This window comes from Cetorhinus maximus, chromosome 9, assembly GCF_964194155.1.
Source record: "Cetorhinus maximus chromosome 9, sCetMax3.hap1.1, whole genome shotgun sequence".
Taxonomy (NCBI): domain Eukaryota; kingdom Metazoa; phylum Chordata; class Chondrichthyes; order Lamniformes; family Cetorhinidae; genus Cetorhinus; species Cetorhinus maximus.
Genome location: NC_135887.1, coordinates 2,793,883 through 2,811,459, shown reverse-complemented (window position 1 = coordinate 2,811,459; position 17,577 = coordinate 2,793,883).

Below are 17,577 nucleotides of genomic sequence, written 5' to 3'. Positions count from 1 at the left end.
TTTGATTGAGACAACACCTTTGCTCTCGAGTTTATTTGCTGCACCTCCTATCTCATGAGTTCTCAACCATCTTCAATTAACGACAAGACCAGTGCTGCCAGATAGTTGTCGATTGATGACTGACTAATTGTGACAAATTTAAATTGATGGAAAATAAAATGATCAAGTAATCATCTTGTCATTGAGCCAGCTGGCAAGCTAAAGTACAACTGGCAGAAGTTTCTCAATTTCTACTGATTACAGGAAGGAGCCTCCAGCTACACTAATTAGACTAACAACAAATGAACAAACAATGACAAGCCATAAAGGATCTTAATTGCTGAAAACACATAAATTGCACCAAATTAAGATTAAAACCGGGATGAGTGCACATTTTATCCAATGATTCCCAGTGCTGCCATGCAGCAGAAGTGATAAAAGCTGGCAAATACATCAGGTCAAAGAACATAGGAAACTGGAGAAACAAAGCTGGGTAAGAAATGGAGATTAGTGAATGATTGATTTCTCCCACTGAATCCTATTATCCTCCTTATATTTAATGTATTATCATATCTGCTTTTGCCAACTTGATCTATACTTGCATACAGTTGTTTTGACTAATTTGTTATAAATTCAGTAAAATGAATTTCTAAATGTCCCAAAACACTCAAAAACCATCTAAAATAGTAATCACTCTGCCAACTCACGTTGCCTGACACAATGCCCTTTTGACAAGCCTTCAAGGGTGCTTTATTAAACGGACAGTGCACCTTGACTTTTCATTATCGCATCATAGGGTGGAATGTTTCCCGTGTTGAGAGGGCTCGGCGGGAGCGAGTGGGGGCGCGATCGCGGATTGCCGCCCGCGATCAGCTCCATGCTGCCATTTTACGATGACCTTATTCGAGCGGTAGCGCTGACTGCTACCTGTGCGGGCAGGGGGAGGAGGGAAGGAGAGTCGGGTCAAGCGCTCTTTCGCTCATGCACGTGCAAGAGTGCTTTAATCTCTCTGCGGTACGGAGCTGCCTCAGGGAGATTGAATCGATACCGCAAAAAGGAAATAAGTGGTTTATTTAAACATGTCCCCTCATGTGACTGTGTCATATGAGATGGGACATGTTTTAATTTTTCATAGAAACTTTCTATTTAAGTCGTGAAAGCTTTAGGAAACCTCATCCCGCTCGTGGATGAGATTTCCTAAAAAATATAAAGGCCTCTTGGCCTTTTCACCTGCCCACCAACCGTAAGGCTGCATGGGCAGCATAAGGTTGAACCTAGTTACTTTGCTAATGGCCTTAATAGGCCTTTTAAATATCGGCGGGCACGCAGCCAATTCCGGCGCACGCTCGCCAAACGAAACATCACGAGACAGCACGATGGCTTCGGGAAGCCTGCCCAATGTCATTGCGCCGGAGTGTAAGGCCCGCCCCCGCATGCCAACTGAAAAATCCTGGCCATAGAAAAGAATAGTTAGTTTTCCAGTTGGCAGGAAAAGTTGGGACCCAGTGTTTCCCACTCCTGGGGTTGGCTATGACAAAGTTTGAATTTCTTTTTGAAAAGATATGGGACAGAATTTTACGCTACCCTGGGAAGAGTGTCCTGAAGTCAGAATCATGGTGAAGCAGTCTGGGAAGAGTGTCCTGCAGTCAGAATCACGGTGAAGCAGTCTGGTGAAGAGTGTCCTGCAGTCAGAATCATGGTGAAGCAGTCTGGGAAGAGTGTCCTGCAGTCAGAATCATGATGAAGCAATCTGGGAAGAGTGTCCTGCAGTCAGAATCATGGTGAAGCAGTCTGGGAAGAGTGTCCTGCAGTCAGAATCATGGTGAAGCAGTCTGGGAAGAGCGTCCTGCAGTCAGAATCACGGTGAAGCAGTCTGGGAAGAGTGTCCTGCAATCAGCATCACGGTGAAGCAGTCTGGGAAGAGCGTCCTGCAGTCAGAATTACGGTGAAGCAGTCTGGGAAGAGCGTCCTGCAATCAGCATCACGGTGAAACAGTCTGGGAAGAGTGTCCTGCAGTCAGCATCACAGTGAAGCAGTCTGGGAAGAGTATCCTGTATTCAGTTGTTGTTGAAAATAACAACAGTGACATCGCAAGACAGCGCGAGAGAATGGCAGAGAAATCAGAACCAGCGCAAGTATGGGCAAGCACAAAGATGAGAGCTGATTGGTGAGTAGTGGGTAAGTGTTTTTCTCCAGTTTTTTTCTCCAGTTTAAAATAGATTAAGCTAAGGAAAGGTAAGAGTTCTACTTTTTATTTAATGTACATAAATAATTTACCTTTTTTTACTGTATTTAACTCAAAGTAAGGGTTTTTTTTCAACTAGGGGCATGGCAGGGCATGGCAGGTCCCGTGTTATGTACCGCCTGCAACATGTGGGAAGTCCTAGATGCTCCTTGCGCTCTGACCGACCACGTGTGCAGGAAGTGCCACCAGCTGCAGCTACTTGAGCTCCGAGCTTTGGAGCTTGAGCGGCATCTGGAGGCGCTGAGATGCATCCATGAGGCTGAGAGTTTCGTGGATAGCACATTTTTAGGTGTGGTCACCCCACAGCTTACGGAAGTGCGGACAGAGAGGGAATGGGTGACCATCAGAAAGGTGTCAGGCAGGTAGTCAGGAAATCCCCAGGGTGCATCTCACTCGAGAACCGTTTTTCTGTGTTGGTAAACGGTGAGAGTGACGGTTCCTCTGGGGAGTGCAGCCACGCTCATGGCACTGTGAGTGGCTCAGCTGCACAGGAGGGGAGGAAAAAGAGGGGACGAGCAAAAGTGGTAGGAGACTCGATAGTAAGGGGAACAGACAGGCGTTTCTGCGGCCGTGGACGTGACTCCAGGATGGTATGTTGCCTCCCTGGTGCCAGGGTCAAGGATTGTCACTGGATGGCTGCAGGGCATTCTAAAGGGGGAGGGCAAACAGACAGAGATCGTGTTACATATTGGTACCAATGACATAGGCAGAAATGGGATGAGGTCCTGCAAGCAGAATTTAGGGAGCTAGGAAAAATATTACAAAACGGGACCTCAAAGGCAGTAATCTATGGATTACCTCCGGTGCCATGCGCTAGTGAGTATCGAAATAGGAGGTTAGTCCAGATGAATGTGTGGCTAGAGAGATGGTGCAGGAGGGAGAGCTTTAGATTTCTGGGACATTGGGACCGTTTCTGGGGACGTTGGGACCTGTACAAGGTGGAAGGGTTTCACCTGAACCGGAATGAGACCAACATCCTTGCGGGGAGGTTTGCGAGTGCTGTTGGGGAGGGTTTAAATTAACTTGGCAGGGGGATGGGATCCTGAAAGGAGGTTCAACATGGGGAGATACACAGCCAAAATTAGAAGAGAGAGCAAGTGAATCTGGAAGGCATAGAAATTATAGGCCAGTTCAGGCACAAGGGAGTTTGGCAAGGTTGGATGGTATTTATTTTAATGCGAGGAGTCTGACGAATAAGGCAGATTAGTTGAGGGCACAAATTAACACATGGAAGTATGATGTCATTGCTGTCACAGAGACATTGTTGAGAGAGGGGCAGGATTGGCAGCTCAATATTCCAGGGTCTTCAGGTGAGACAGGAGAGGAGGTAAAAGAGGAGGGGCTGTCACAATATTGATCAAGGAATCAATTACATCAGTAAGGAGGGATGACATCTTAGAAGATTCCTCAAATGAAGCCATATAGGTAAAACTTAAAAACAAAAAAGGAGCAATCACATTGCTGGGAGTGTACTATAGGCCCCCAAACAGTCAGAGAGAAATAGAAGAGCACAAATGGAGGCAAATTTCAGAGAAGTGTAAAAATAATAGGGTAGTAATAGTGGGGGGATTCAACTTCTCCAATATTAACTGGGTTAGTCATAGTGTGATAGGTTTAGAGGGAGTGGAAATCTTAAAATGCATCCAGGAGAGCTTTTTAAGCCAGTACATAGAAGGTCCTACAAGAGAAGGGGCGGTCCTGGACTTAATTTTAGGGAAAGAAGCCGAGCAAGTGGTAGAGGTGTCAGTGGGGGAGCATTTTGCAGATAGTGATCATAACTCTGTTAGATTCAAGGTTGTTATGGAAAAGGACAAGGATGGGCCAGAAATCAGAATTCTAAATTGAGGGAAGGCTGATTTCTGGCAGGCTTAAAAATGGATAAATCTCCAAACCTGGATGAAATGTATATAAGGCTGTTGAGTGAGGCAAGAGAGGAGATAGCAGGGGCGCTGGCAATAATTTTCAATACCTCCCTGGCCACAGGAGAACTGCCAGAGGACTGGAGAACAACCAATATGGTACCGTTATTCAAGAAGGGAGGAAGGGGTATACCAGGGAACTACAAGGCCAGTCAGTCTAACCTCAGTGGCGGGGAAACTATTGGAAGCAATTCTGAGGGACAGAATTAATCTACACTTGAAGAGGCAGGGATTAATCAAGGACAGTCAGCATGGCTTTGTTAAGGGGAGGTCATATCTGACCAATTTGAATTTTTCAAAGAGGTGACCAGATGTGTAGATGAGAGCAACACATTTGACGTAGTCTACTTGGACTTCAGCAAAGCTTTTGATAAGGTCCTGCATGGGAGACTGATAATGAAGGTAAGAGCCCATGGGATCCAAGGCAATTTGGCAAATTGGATCCAGAATTGGCTAAGTGGCAGGAAGCAGAGGGTGATGGTCGAAGGGTGTTTTTATGACTGGATGCCTGTGTCCAGTGGGGTTCCACAGAGATCAGTGTTGGGTCCCTTGCTGTTTGTGGTATATATAAATGATTTAGACTTGAATGTAGGAGGGTTGATCAGTACGTTTGTGGATGACATGAAAATTGGTGGGGTGGTAAATAGTGAGGAAGATAGCCTTAGATTACAGGAGGATATAGATGGGCTGGTCAGATGGGCTGATCAGTGGCAATGGAATTTAATCTGGATAAGTGTGAGGTGATGCACTTGGGCAGGACAAACAAGGCACGGGAATACATGATGAATGGTAGGACCCTGGGAAGTACCGAAGATCAGAGGTACCTTGGGGTGCATGTCCACCGGTCCCTTAAGGTAGCGGGACAGGTAGATAAGGTGGTTAAGAAGGCATATGGGATTCTTGCCTTTATTAGCTGAGGCGTAGAATATAAGAGCAGGGAAGTTATGCTGGAACTGTATAAAACGCTGGTTAGGCCACAGCTAGCGTATTGTGTGCAGTTCTGGAATCCGCATTATAGGAAGGATGTGATTGCACTAGAGAGAGTGCAGAGGAGATTTACCAGGATGTTGCCTGGGCTGGAGAATTTTAGTTATGAGGAGAGATTGGATAGACTGGGGTTATTTTCCCTGGAGCATAGGAGATTGAGGGGGGACATGATTGAGGTGTATAAAATTATGAGGGGCATAGATAAGGTAGACAGGAAGGAACTTTTCCCCTTGGTGGAGGGATCAATAACCAGGGGGCATAGATTTAAGGTAAGGGGTAGGAAATTTAGAGGGGGATGTGAGGAAGAATTTTTTCACCCAGAGCGTGGTGGGAAACTGGAACTCACTGCCTGAAAGGGTGGTAGAGGCAGAAACCCTCATAACTTTTCAGAATTATTTGGATGTGCACTTGCAATGCCATGGCATACAAGGCTATGGGCCTGGTGCTGGAAAATGGGATTAGAATAGTTAGGTACTTGTTTGTCCGGCGCAGACTCGATGGGCCTTTTTCTGTGCTGTAGACCTCTATGGCTACCCTCCCCCCAAGCGGGTTCTGAGGCAGGCGGGAAGCATGAAATTGCATGAACAGGATTCCCTTTGGGATCCCACGATCCCTGACCTGGTCACGATTTTACGTTGGGGTGGGCAGGGCCTTGAATGGGAAGATTGTCCTTTGCCCAATTAAGGCCCTTAAGTGGCCACTTAATGGCCATTTAAGGGCATTTTCCTGTCCAGCCTTAGGCTGGAGGGGGTGGATGACTGATCAGGAGGGCAAAACCTGAAAATGAACAAGTTCGATCTCAGGCGGGATGTAGGGGGCACTCCCATCAGAAACCTCCTTCTGACTGGAGGGCACCTTCTCCTTAAGGCCCAATGACCGCTGGATCTCCCTCCCCCACGGCCTATCCCCCAGGACCCCAAGCGCCCCAATCATGACCTCCCAAGCCTTCCCCACTCTCCGCACTCTGGGACCCTTGCCATTTACCTCTCCTCTGATTCCCGGCACTTTGTTCCAGGCTGCCCCCTGCGATGCCTCTTCTGGCCACTGCAGTGCTGTTCCTGGAGGGACTGGAGAGCAGCCAGCCGATATGATTGGCCGGCAGCTCTCTAAGGCGGGTTGTCCTGCTGAATGAGGGGCAGAAGTCCGGCCTCATCCCAGTGCTCATTAGTGCGTTACATGGCACTGGGCCTGCTGGAGTTGCTGGGGATGTGTTCCCTGCCAGCTCTTTAGAAGGTGGGAGTACCTGAAAATTCAGGCCGTGATTTTTTTTTCAATGCAATCTGTACTTGACCATATGTAAAGTTATATAAAGAAATAAGCCAGCCAGGCCTTTTGAGTTAATAAGTAAGGAATTGGTTTCATTGTTAAAATCTCACTCCGGTAAAAATATAGAAATATTTAAAAAGGTAAATACACAACCCAACACTCACAACACACACACACAAGCTTGCAAAATTATAAGATATAAAATAGAGGAGGTTAACTTTTGGCCAAATTAAGATTCAACAATAAAAGACAAACAAATAGGGAGTTCACTGATTATGAGTCATTCACTGTTAGCTCATGGTTTAGGCAATTCTTTAAATGGTGGTCCATGTTCTTTCCCTGGAAATGCTGTCTGGAATTTTGAAGTCATCTTCAGAATTTCTCTGTCTGTTGTCCACTGTATGATATAAACAGGCAGAATTCACTTTAGTTGAAAGAGAGAGAGAGAGGTACAAAGTTGTATTGTTTCTTCTCTTGACTGCTCTTCTTCTCAATCTTACTGTAAGCAACAGACAAGCTTATTGTACTGGGGCCTCCAACAGCAGGTGATGATAGTGGGGGAGAGCACCAAGCAGCGGAACTGGTCAAGCCCCTTGTGGGACCCTCCCTGCAGGGGGTGCATTTTTGACAAGCTGAGGGGTGGAGCCAGATGTCAGAAGGTGAGGAAGAAGCAGCAAGTTCAAGTCCAGGACTTGAGTGGCAGTGTGGCAGGAGGCAAAGCCATGAATAGAGCAGCTTAAAGCCATGAGGGTGGCTACAGCCAGGAAGGGGGGATAGGAGACCTAGCCAGACTAACTTGAGAGCACCCCTGAATCTGTGAAGCCTTATGGAAGAAGAGAGAGAGAAAGCAGATCAATCCTGGTGAATCACTGCATTGAGGAGCCGAGGCCTTGAATAGGACAGAGATCTGGAGTGTTGATGGTGACTATTCCCTGTAAATAGTTTGTTTCTTGAAGTTTCACTTTTCCTTGAGAGTTTTTACAGTTATGATTCCGGTGAAATATAGGAACCCTGTTTTTTAACCTCCGTGCAGTCTATGTGCTTAAACACCACATTGCATTATAATCACAGCTTTTCATAAGGGGGTTTCAGTTATGTGACAGCTGTTATCAGCATACAATGGAGGGTGATCCATGTTAAAGAAGGAGCTTTGATCTCCGATTGTCAAATCTATCAAGGTGCCATTGAAACCGATAGGGATCCTGAGCACCCTTCTTGCAGAATAAGTTTTGTTAGTCCTTCATTGTTCCTGGTAGTTTCTGGGTCAGAAAGTCTAGTGGCCTTTGTCCCAATGTTTTGTAGAGAGTTGAGACAATGGCAGGTGTGAAGTCCATTAGGGGAACTGACTGGAGCTATGTCTCCTGGCAAATCCATGTTCAGCGGTTTCCAGACTTGGCCAATTTGTAGGTCAAGTGACTTCTGAAGCCATTTTAAAGCCAGTGTCTTTGCTTGGCAGAAGTCCTTTGTAAGAAGTTCAATATATAACTTACTAGCTAATGAAATTAAAGATTAATATTCCACATCTCACACACACACGGCACATTGTCGTGACACCAGGCAAAGTTGAAAACACAGAACTCCCCTAATTCATATTATATTTTGCTACCTTCACTTCCTTCAGTGTCTTCTGTCTACTATGTAAGATAAAGACACAGGTTGATGTGGTAACGTGGTAGTTGCTTTTATTTCAGGCCCTCCAGAACTTTTTCTCTTGATATAACATTCAGGAGGAGAGGAAACCCTGGAGTGTGATTGTAGCTGTTAGGCAGCCGCTCTCTCACAGTCTCTTGAAATGAGGAAGGCAAATGCTATGGAGCCCTTGGCAGGAGCTTGCCCATGGAGCCTTTCAATGTTGGGAGGCTGTCGTGCTACAGCTACCACACAGTTCTGGCTGACCAGGAAATTTGCCCACTCTTACCACCAGTCATAAGACCATAAGACATAGGAGCAGAAGTAGGCCATTCAGCCCATCGAGTCTGCTCTGCCAATCAATGAGATCATGGCTGACCTGATAATCCTCAACTCCACTTTCCTACCTTTTCCCCATCACCCTTGATTCTCTTACTAATTAAAAATCTGTCTATCTCAGCCTTGAATATATTTAACGCTCCAACATCTATAGCCCTCTGTGGTAAAGAATTCCATAGATTCACTACCCTCTGAGAGAAGAAATTCCTCCTCATCTCTGTTTTAAATAGGCGACCCCTTACTCTGAGATTATGCCCTCTGGTCCTAGACTCTCCCACAAGGGGAAACAACCTCTCAGCATCTACCCTGTCAAGCCCCCTAAGAATTTTATATGTTTCAACAAGGTTGCCTCTCATTCTTCTAAACTCCTGCCCAACCTACTCAACCTCCTCTCATAAGAAAATCCCTCCATACCTGGGATCAACCTAGTGAACCTTCTCTGGCCTGTCTCCGATGCCAATATATCTTTCCTTAGATAAGGGGACCAAAACTGTTCACAGTATTCTAGGTGTGGCCTAACTAGTGCCTTGTATAGCTTTAGCAAGACATCCCTATTTTTATATTCCATTCCCTTAGAAATAAAGGCCAACATTCCATTTGCCTTCCCTATTACCTGCTGAACTGGTATGTTAGCTTTTTGTGTTTCATGCACAAGGACCCCCAAATCCCTCTGTGCTGCAACCTTCTGCAGTTTTTCTCCATTCAAATAATATTCAGCTTTTCCATTCCTCCTGCCAAAGTGCATAACCTCACATTTTCCCACATTATATTCCATCTGCCAAGTTTTTACCCACTCACTTAGCCTGTCTATATCCCTTTGTAGACTCCTTGTGTCATCCTCACCACTTGCCTTCCCACTACTTTTTGTGTCATCTGAAAACTTGATAGTACATCCACTTCCTTCATCCAAGTCATTAATATATATTGTAAATAATTGTGACCCCAGCACTGATCCCTGTGGCACTCTACTAGTTACAGGTTGTCATCCTGAAAATGCCCCCTTATCCCAACTCTTTGTCTTCTATTAGTTAGCTAATCCTCTGTCCATGCTAATATACTACTCCGAACACCATGGGCTCTTACCTTATTAGTAGCCTTATGTGCAGTACCTTATTGAATGCCTTTTGGAAGTTCAAATATATTACATCTACTGGTTTCCCTTTATCTATCCTGCTTGTTACCTCCGCAAAGAACTGTAATAAATTTGTCAAGCATGATTTCCCCTTCATGAAACCATGCTGGCTCTGCTTGATTATATTATGCATTTCTAATTGCACTGATATTACATCCTTTATAATATTTTCCCAATGACAGATGTTAAGCTAACTGGCCTATTTTTTTTGTCTCCCTCCCTTTTTGAATGAGCGTTACATTGGCAGTTTTCCAACCCTCTAGGACTTTTCCAGAATCCAGGGATTCTTGGAAGATTACCACCAATGCATTCACTATCTTTGTAACTACTTCCTTTACTATCCTAGGATGCAACCCATCAGGTCCAGGGGACTTATCAGCCTTTAGCCCGATTAGTTTCCATAGTACTTTTCTCTAGTGATAGTTATTGTATTTATTTCCTCCTCCTCCCCCCCTTTTAATCCTTGATTATTTTGTATATTTGGAATGCTATTCATGTCTTCTACCATGAAGCTTGATGCAAAGTATTTATTCAACTCTTCAGCCATTCCCTTGTTCCCCATTATTACTTCCCCAGCCTCATTCTCTAAGGGGCCTATGTTCACTTTGGCCTCCCTCTTCCTTTTTATATATTTAAAGAAGCTCTTACTGTCCATTTTTTATATTACTTGCTCAGTTATCCTCAAAGCTTATTTTCACTCTCTTTATTATTTTTTGGTCATCTTTTGTTGGTTTTTAAAATTTTCCCAATCCTCTGGTTTACCACTAATCTTCGCCACATTGTATGTTTTTTCTTTCAAATTGATACTATCCTTAACTTCCTTGGTTAACCATGGTTGGTTTATCCCCTTCCTTGAATCCTCTTCCACACTGGGATATATCTTTGTTGTGAGTCATGAACCATTTTCTTAAACGTCTGCCATTGTCCATCAACCATCTTTTCTGCTAAACTCCTTTCCCAGCCCACTCCAGCCAACTCTGCTCTCGTTCCTTTGTAATTACTCTTATTTAAGTTTCTGATCCAAGTTTCTCACTCTCAAACTGATTGCTAAATTCTACCATGTTACGGTCATTTTTCCTAGGGGATTTTTTATTCTGAGATCACTTATTAAACCTGCCTCATCACACATTACCAGATCCAAAATAGCCTGATCCCTGGTTAGATCCACAACATATTATTCTAGGAAACTGTCCCAAATACACTCTATGAATTCTTGCTCGTGTCTACCTCTGCCCATTTGATTTTCTCAATCTACATGAAGATTAAAGTCACCCATGATTAATGTACTGCCTTTTTTTACATGCCCTCATTATCTCCTGATTTATTCTCTGTCCTACAGTGTAGCTACTGTTAGGGGGCCTGTAGACTACTCCCACCAGTGTATTCTTCACCTTGTTATTTCTTACCTCCACCCATATGGATTCTACATCTTCCGATCCAAGATCATTTCTTGCTATTGTACTTATTCCATCTTGTACTAACAAAGCTACCCCACAACCCTTTCCTTCTTGCCTGTCCTTTTGAAAAGTCACATACCCCTGAATATTTAGTTCACAGCTTTGATCTCCTTGTAACCATGTCTCCGTAAAGGCTATAAGATCATACTAGGGATGGCCACTAGGGGTGGGCAATAAATGCTGGCCCAGCCAGCGAAGCCCACACCCCATGAATGAATTAAAAAACCCATTAACCTCTATTTGTGCTGTTAATTCATTAATTTTGTTCCAAATATTACATGCATTTAAGTAAAGAGCCATTAACTTTGCCTTTTTACCATTTTTTCTCCCTTTGACCCTATTTGCTTATTTTTTTAATGCTTGTACACTCTGTTGTTTCCTGTCACATTCTGAGTATCATTACCTAAATAGCTGCCCTTCAAGGCTGCCATATCCTTTTGCTTTGTAAGCCTACGTTCCCTCTCTCCAGAACTCTCCCCTGCTCTATTTAGTTTGAAGCCCTCCCTATAGCCCTAGTTTTTCAATTCGCCAGGACAGTGGTTCTAGCACGGTTCAAGTGAAGCCCGTCCTACCGGAACAGTTCCCTTCTACCCCAGTACTGGTGCCAGTGCACCATGAACTGAAACTCATTTCTCCCACATCAATCTTTGAGCCACACATTTAACTCCTTGACTTTATTTACCCTATGCCAGTTTGCCCATGGCTCAGGTAGTAATCCTGAGATTATTACCTTGGAGGTTCTGCTTTTTAATTTAGCTCCTAACTGTTAAAATTCTTCCAGCAGAGCCTCCTTTCCAGTCCCAAAAATGTCATTGGTACCAACGTGGATGACGACAACTGGATCCCTCGTCTCCCACTCCAAGTTCCTCTCCAGCCCTGAGGAGATGTCCTTAACCCTAGCACCGGGCAGGCAACACAGCCTTCCGGACTCCTGCTGATGGCTGCAAAGAACAATATCTATCCTTCTAATTATACTGTCCTCTATCACTATTACCTTCCTAATTCCTTCCCCCCACTTGAATGGTTCCCTGTGCCTCGGTGCCGTGGTCAGTTCACTCATCTTCCCTCCAGTCCCTGCACTTGCCCACACAGCTTGTAAAAAGCTCATAACTGTTGGACAGTTGCAGGGGCCTAGACTCCTCGAATGCTACCCTCCGGTTCCCCATACCTGCCTCACCTGCAGTCACACCCTCCTGTCTCTGTTCACAGACCAAATTTGAATGACCTAATCTGAGGGGTGTGGATTTATAGGTTGGTAATCAATCTGTTTGGCCACATGATGAACGCACCTTCTGTGCGGTCCCACCTGGAGTGGGATTCGAACTCGGAGCTTCTGGCTCAGAGGTAGGGACGCCATCCTCTGCAATACAAGACCTCCTGTGGGGGCCTTTTTAATGTTGAATTACAAAGTATGCAAGAACCATACATAATAATCTCCATTGCACTTCAGCATCCGCTCCTGCCATCAATTCTTGAAAACATCTTTCACTGTTCTAATACTCATTTCTCATTTCTTAAATGTTTACTCTTGAATTCACCTATATAACTGCCTGCCATTCCCGCTTTGTGGTTGACGTCTTCATGATTCCTGTTTGACTGGTTCCCGCAATATCGCCATTGGCTGACCCCATAGCATGTTTCAAGGTATGAACAAAATTGAGCTCTTTTCAAAGCTAAGAGCAAACAGCAGTGAACAGGGGCATGTGCAAAGCCGGAGCCCCAGCAACAGCATTTGAACAGAGCCTATAAGCTGGCAAAGAAGAAGGAGGTGCCAAATCTGCCAATAGTGGGGGAACAATGGGATGGGGGGGGGGCACAAGTGGGCAAAGAAGGGAATGGTCACATTTGCTGAGCAAAGCTGCTATAGAATTGTGCAATAGAGTGAAAGGAAACAGGTTTACAGGAAGTCTTACTGCATTTTAATGACCACTCCCTTTTGACCAAGATTTTTGTGATTTCACCCAATTTCTTCCTTGTCGTATTGGTTACTGTCCATTTCCGTCTGTTTATTTCTCTAATTAATCCTTCATTAAAGGTTTGACATAAATGTTGTCATTACAATTTAATCTGCAGGTAATTTTTTTTTTCCTTTATATTTTAAATATTTGACTTTAAAATTTCTTGGCCTGTTTTAATTTTGTATCATTTTTAAATTTGTTTGCCTGCCTTCTATAATTATTTGTGGTTCTTACCATTTCCCCATCCCTCCATCCCAAATCAGCTTTTCTCTGTCTCAGTGGTCTGCCTTTCTCTTTCCATTACTTGATCAGCTGTATAAATGCCTCCTAACTGCAGTTTGCAGCTGATTAGGAGGATTAGCGTTTTTCCTTCTCATCTTTGCCTGCCATATGGGAGTTACAGGCCACAGACAGAAAACCACAAATTGTTTTAATATTGTCTTTGTAACCCATAAAACTCCAAAATAAACTCAAAATTAGCACTCAATAGCAAATAACTAGCAAACAAAAGCTATATCTTTGCGCCTGACTTCTAGCAATTTGATTGCCTATGGCAGGTTTGCAGTAATATTTCCACATGTATAGTAAGATCCAGCTGGTAAATGAATTTACCATGTCAGCTGTGAATGGATTATTAACTGAATTAGGGACAGGATAATGGGGGAACATATGCCACACATGTGATTTTTTTTGCCTGTTCCAGCATTGAATCATCACAGCCCGAAAACCAATTTCTACATGATCTCATCGCTTCAGAGCACTATAATTCACAACTACTAGAAGTGGACCTTTTTATTAAACACTATGAATATTAGAGTGAAAGTAATCATTATTTACATAACCTATCAGACAAAAGAGACAAGGAAAAGGTGTGTCAGCAATGGCTCAGTGGGTAGCACTCTCATCTCTAACTCTATAAGGTTGTTGATTTAAATTTCATCCACAGCCTTGTGCACAAGAACCTAGATCGATACTCCACAGCAGTACAGAGAGAGTGCTGCGCTGTCTGAAATTGCCATTGTTCAGTCTGCCCTCGAAGGTGAATGTAAAAGATCCCATGGCATAATTTCAAAGAACGATAATGATATTATCCCTGATGTCCTGACCATCACTCAACATTACCTTTGGGAGGGTTCAGGTAAGAGTAAGTCTGAAAAGGATTGTCAAAGGTGTAGAACAGTATGATCTGGATAAAATTAAGCAGATTATGTCAGAAAGGCATAGAGAGTTTAACTATGGTAATAGGACATTAGGGACTAAGGCCACTTCAGGGAGAAACAGTAAAAAGTTAAAAAATAATGGCACTACATCTGAATGCATGAAGCATTTGTAAGAAGATAGATGGATTAATGACATAAATAGAGATTAGCCAATACTGAGATGTAGATGTAGATTGCAGGTGACCAAAGTTTAGAACTAAATATTTAATGGAACTTAACTTTTAGAAAATATGGGCAAAATAGAAAAGGAGATAGGGTAGCCTGATAATAGAGGATGAGGTAGAGGAAGTAACGAGAAAGGATCTTGGTTTAGAAAATCAGAATGTAGAATCAGTATGGGTGGAGTTAAAAACTAGCAAAGGCCAGGAACACACTGGTGGGAATAGTTTTTAGCCCCCTAGCCATAATCATAGTGTTGGACAGAGTATAACTCAGGAAATTAGAGGATAATTTAGCAAGCGTAGTGCAATGATCACTGAGGATTTTAAAGTTCATATGGATTGGGCAACCAAATTGGTAAAATAAGTTTGGAGGACAAATTCATGGAATGCACCTGGAACACTTTTGTAGTACAATATGTTAAAAAAAACAACTAGGTAACGGGCTACTTTAGATCTACCATTGTGTAAAAAAAAACATGGTTAATTATTAATCTTACAATAAAAGATCATTTCAGGAAGAATGTTTATTTAGTAAAATTTCATATTAAGTTTGAGAATGAGATGGTTTAACAACAAATAAAATCATATATTTAGAAAAAGTCAATTATGAAGTTATGAGGGGTGTGTTGGTGAAGGTAGATTGGGAAATTAGATTAAATGATGTGTGAGCAGATAAGTAATGGCAAACATATAAAGAAATATTCATCTGGATGGAAAGCCATGCCCAGTAAGTCAACTTGTAAACTTTGGGAGTTAGAAACCTTTTGGCAGGCAAGTTTAAAAACACTTGCCAACTTTAAATGTTGCAATGTAATGAGTATATTGATGATTTAAGCATGTTTACAATGAAATAATTGATCGAACTGCTCTGTCATTAAAAACTAAGTGACCATTAAATTGACCAGTATTGTGTAAATGTTCACATGCATTACAGTACTTTATCAAGTGGATAAAGTACTCTTCTGGATTCAACAGCATTGAGAAACTGATTTAAATGGATAATTTGTACATCGTGCTTTGAATTTTATATCAATGTAAAGTCCAGAGACTTTGAAGAAACCTGAACAGATGCTAGACTTCTTTGATTGAAACTCCATTAAACCGTTGAAAAAAAAGGAACAGATGGCTCAATGTCTGATCAGGTAACTTCAAAGACTGTATTGTATTGTGCTCTGTAGGGTTTGTTGTATTCAATTTTGCAATGTATGGCTGAGTTCCAAACCCCACAATTAGATTTGGAACAGCGGGGATGTTGACACAGATGTGAAGGGGACTGTGTGCTTTGCTGATTCACGCTTTTATGAACAGAATGAATGCCTTGAAGAGGTTTTGAATGTCTATCTGTTCATTTTGACAGATTAATGAGCACTTGATAGGAAAGAATGTTTTTCAAGGGGAGTTTCAATGGTTCTTTGTTTGATTTCCAGTTTTATGAGCTTCTAAGAGTGGCAATTATTTTCAACTGGAATTTGAATGGATTTTAAAAATATATATTTCTTGAGCATTTCAAGTATTTCCCGGTGTTATATGGCTCATGGGTTCTTTACATAGTGGATACTAGGTGAGTGGGTATGGAGGATGCAAGAGGGGAATGGGGAGGGCATGGCGAGGGCATGGACAAGGCATAGGAGCATGGAGGTATGGAAGGGTAATGGAGGATCCAGGGGCATCCAGGAGTCATGGGGTATGTATCATGCCTGGGGGAAGGAGGATATATGGGTGCATGGAAGGGCCAAGGAGTGCAGGAAGGGAGATTAAAATTCTACCCGAATGGTGTTACAGGCAGGGATAAGACAGGAATGAAACCCCCATTCCCTTCCATTACTTTCCATAATCAGTGTATTTTTGAAAAGTAAGATGCTTGTGTTTCTTAACTCCTGAGTCTGTGGTCAATTTGAATAACCAGCAGCAAGCTTTTGTGGGTTTAAATAAAGATAATAATTTATTCATGCATTGACCCTGAAGTTCTAACACCACATCACTCATTATGTGCATGCACATGTGCACACGCACGTGCACCACCCACGCATCACCCACACATCACACACACACAAGAAAAAATGCAGTTAAAGAGAATAATGCATTTTTACAAGTCATAAACAAAATGATAGTTCGTAATTTACATGTTTGGCTTGTCTTATGAAAAACAGGTGTTGCAGGCCCAGTGAAGAAGGTGTTTCTGATGTTAGTTTAGGTCGATTCAATAACTAGAATCGTATATCAGAATTGTTGCAGGATTTCCTCAAAGAGATAGATTTTCAACAGGTCATGAAGCTAGTTACTTGTAGACTGCTTACCAGGAGATTGGTTTCCTATACTGGTAGACTTGAAAGGGAACAGACTGGGAGACCTTAAGATATTGCAGTCTCCATATTTTGAAAGGTGTAGATGTTGCTACCTTTGTTGCTGCTGCTGCTGCTTTCTGTGTGGTTTGAAAACTGACTGGTCTCCCCCGGTTCTTGAGGGAATAAAATTCAGTATTTATAGCCGGTTTCAGCCACATGATCAATACTTCTATTATCCATCCAGAATGATCTGAAGTTAGATTGCTACCACAGTGGAGAATGTCTTGGGGTTATTCACATTTGATTTGATCTGATGAAATGTTTTCTCTCCTGCTTCGAGTTTAGGGATGGGAAGCCTGGACATTCATTGATTTTGAGCTTTGGACAAGCCCACAAAAAATAGGTGTGGATTCCATAGATAGTTTTCACCTTTGTGAGTCCACTCAAGGGGGCATTCCACCCATGGTCATTCAATTAGGAATTTCCAGAGATTTGAGATATTCTGAGACTAGGCAGAAATTGCAAAAAAATCAACTGACCCTCGACAGTCATCTTAGCAGTCTTTTAATGCCCATTTTTAGAAAAAGAAAAGGCAGTTCCAAAAAATTCTATAGTCCATATGTTCGTTTAAAGATTATCTGGAGTAGGCAGGAATGTGAGGTTGAGGTTACATTCAGATCAGGCATGATCTTATTGAATGGCGGAGCAGGCTCGAGGGGCCGAGTGGCCCACTCCTGCTCCTCATTCGCATGTTTGTCTGTTTGAAGTTATGAATCTGACATTCCTTTATCGGGCATGACAATGGGCCGACTTTCAGGAGTCAGGAACATGACATCGAGAAAGGGCCCAACTCGTGCTTCCCTCCTGGAAAGGGAAAATCCAGCCTGGTATGTTAACCATTGTTACAAGAGGGTTGGAATATTAGAGCAAGGCAATCTTGCTGCAATTATCCAGCACTTAGTGAGATCAGACCTGGAGTATTTTATACAGTTTTGGGTCT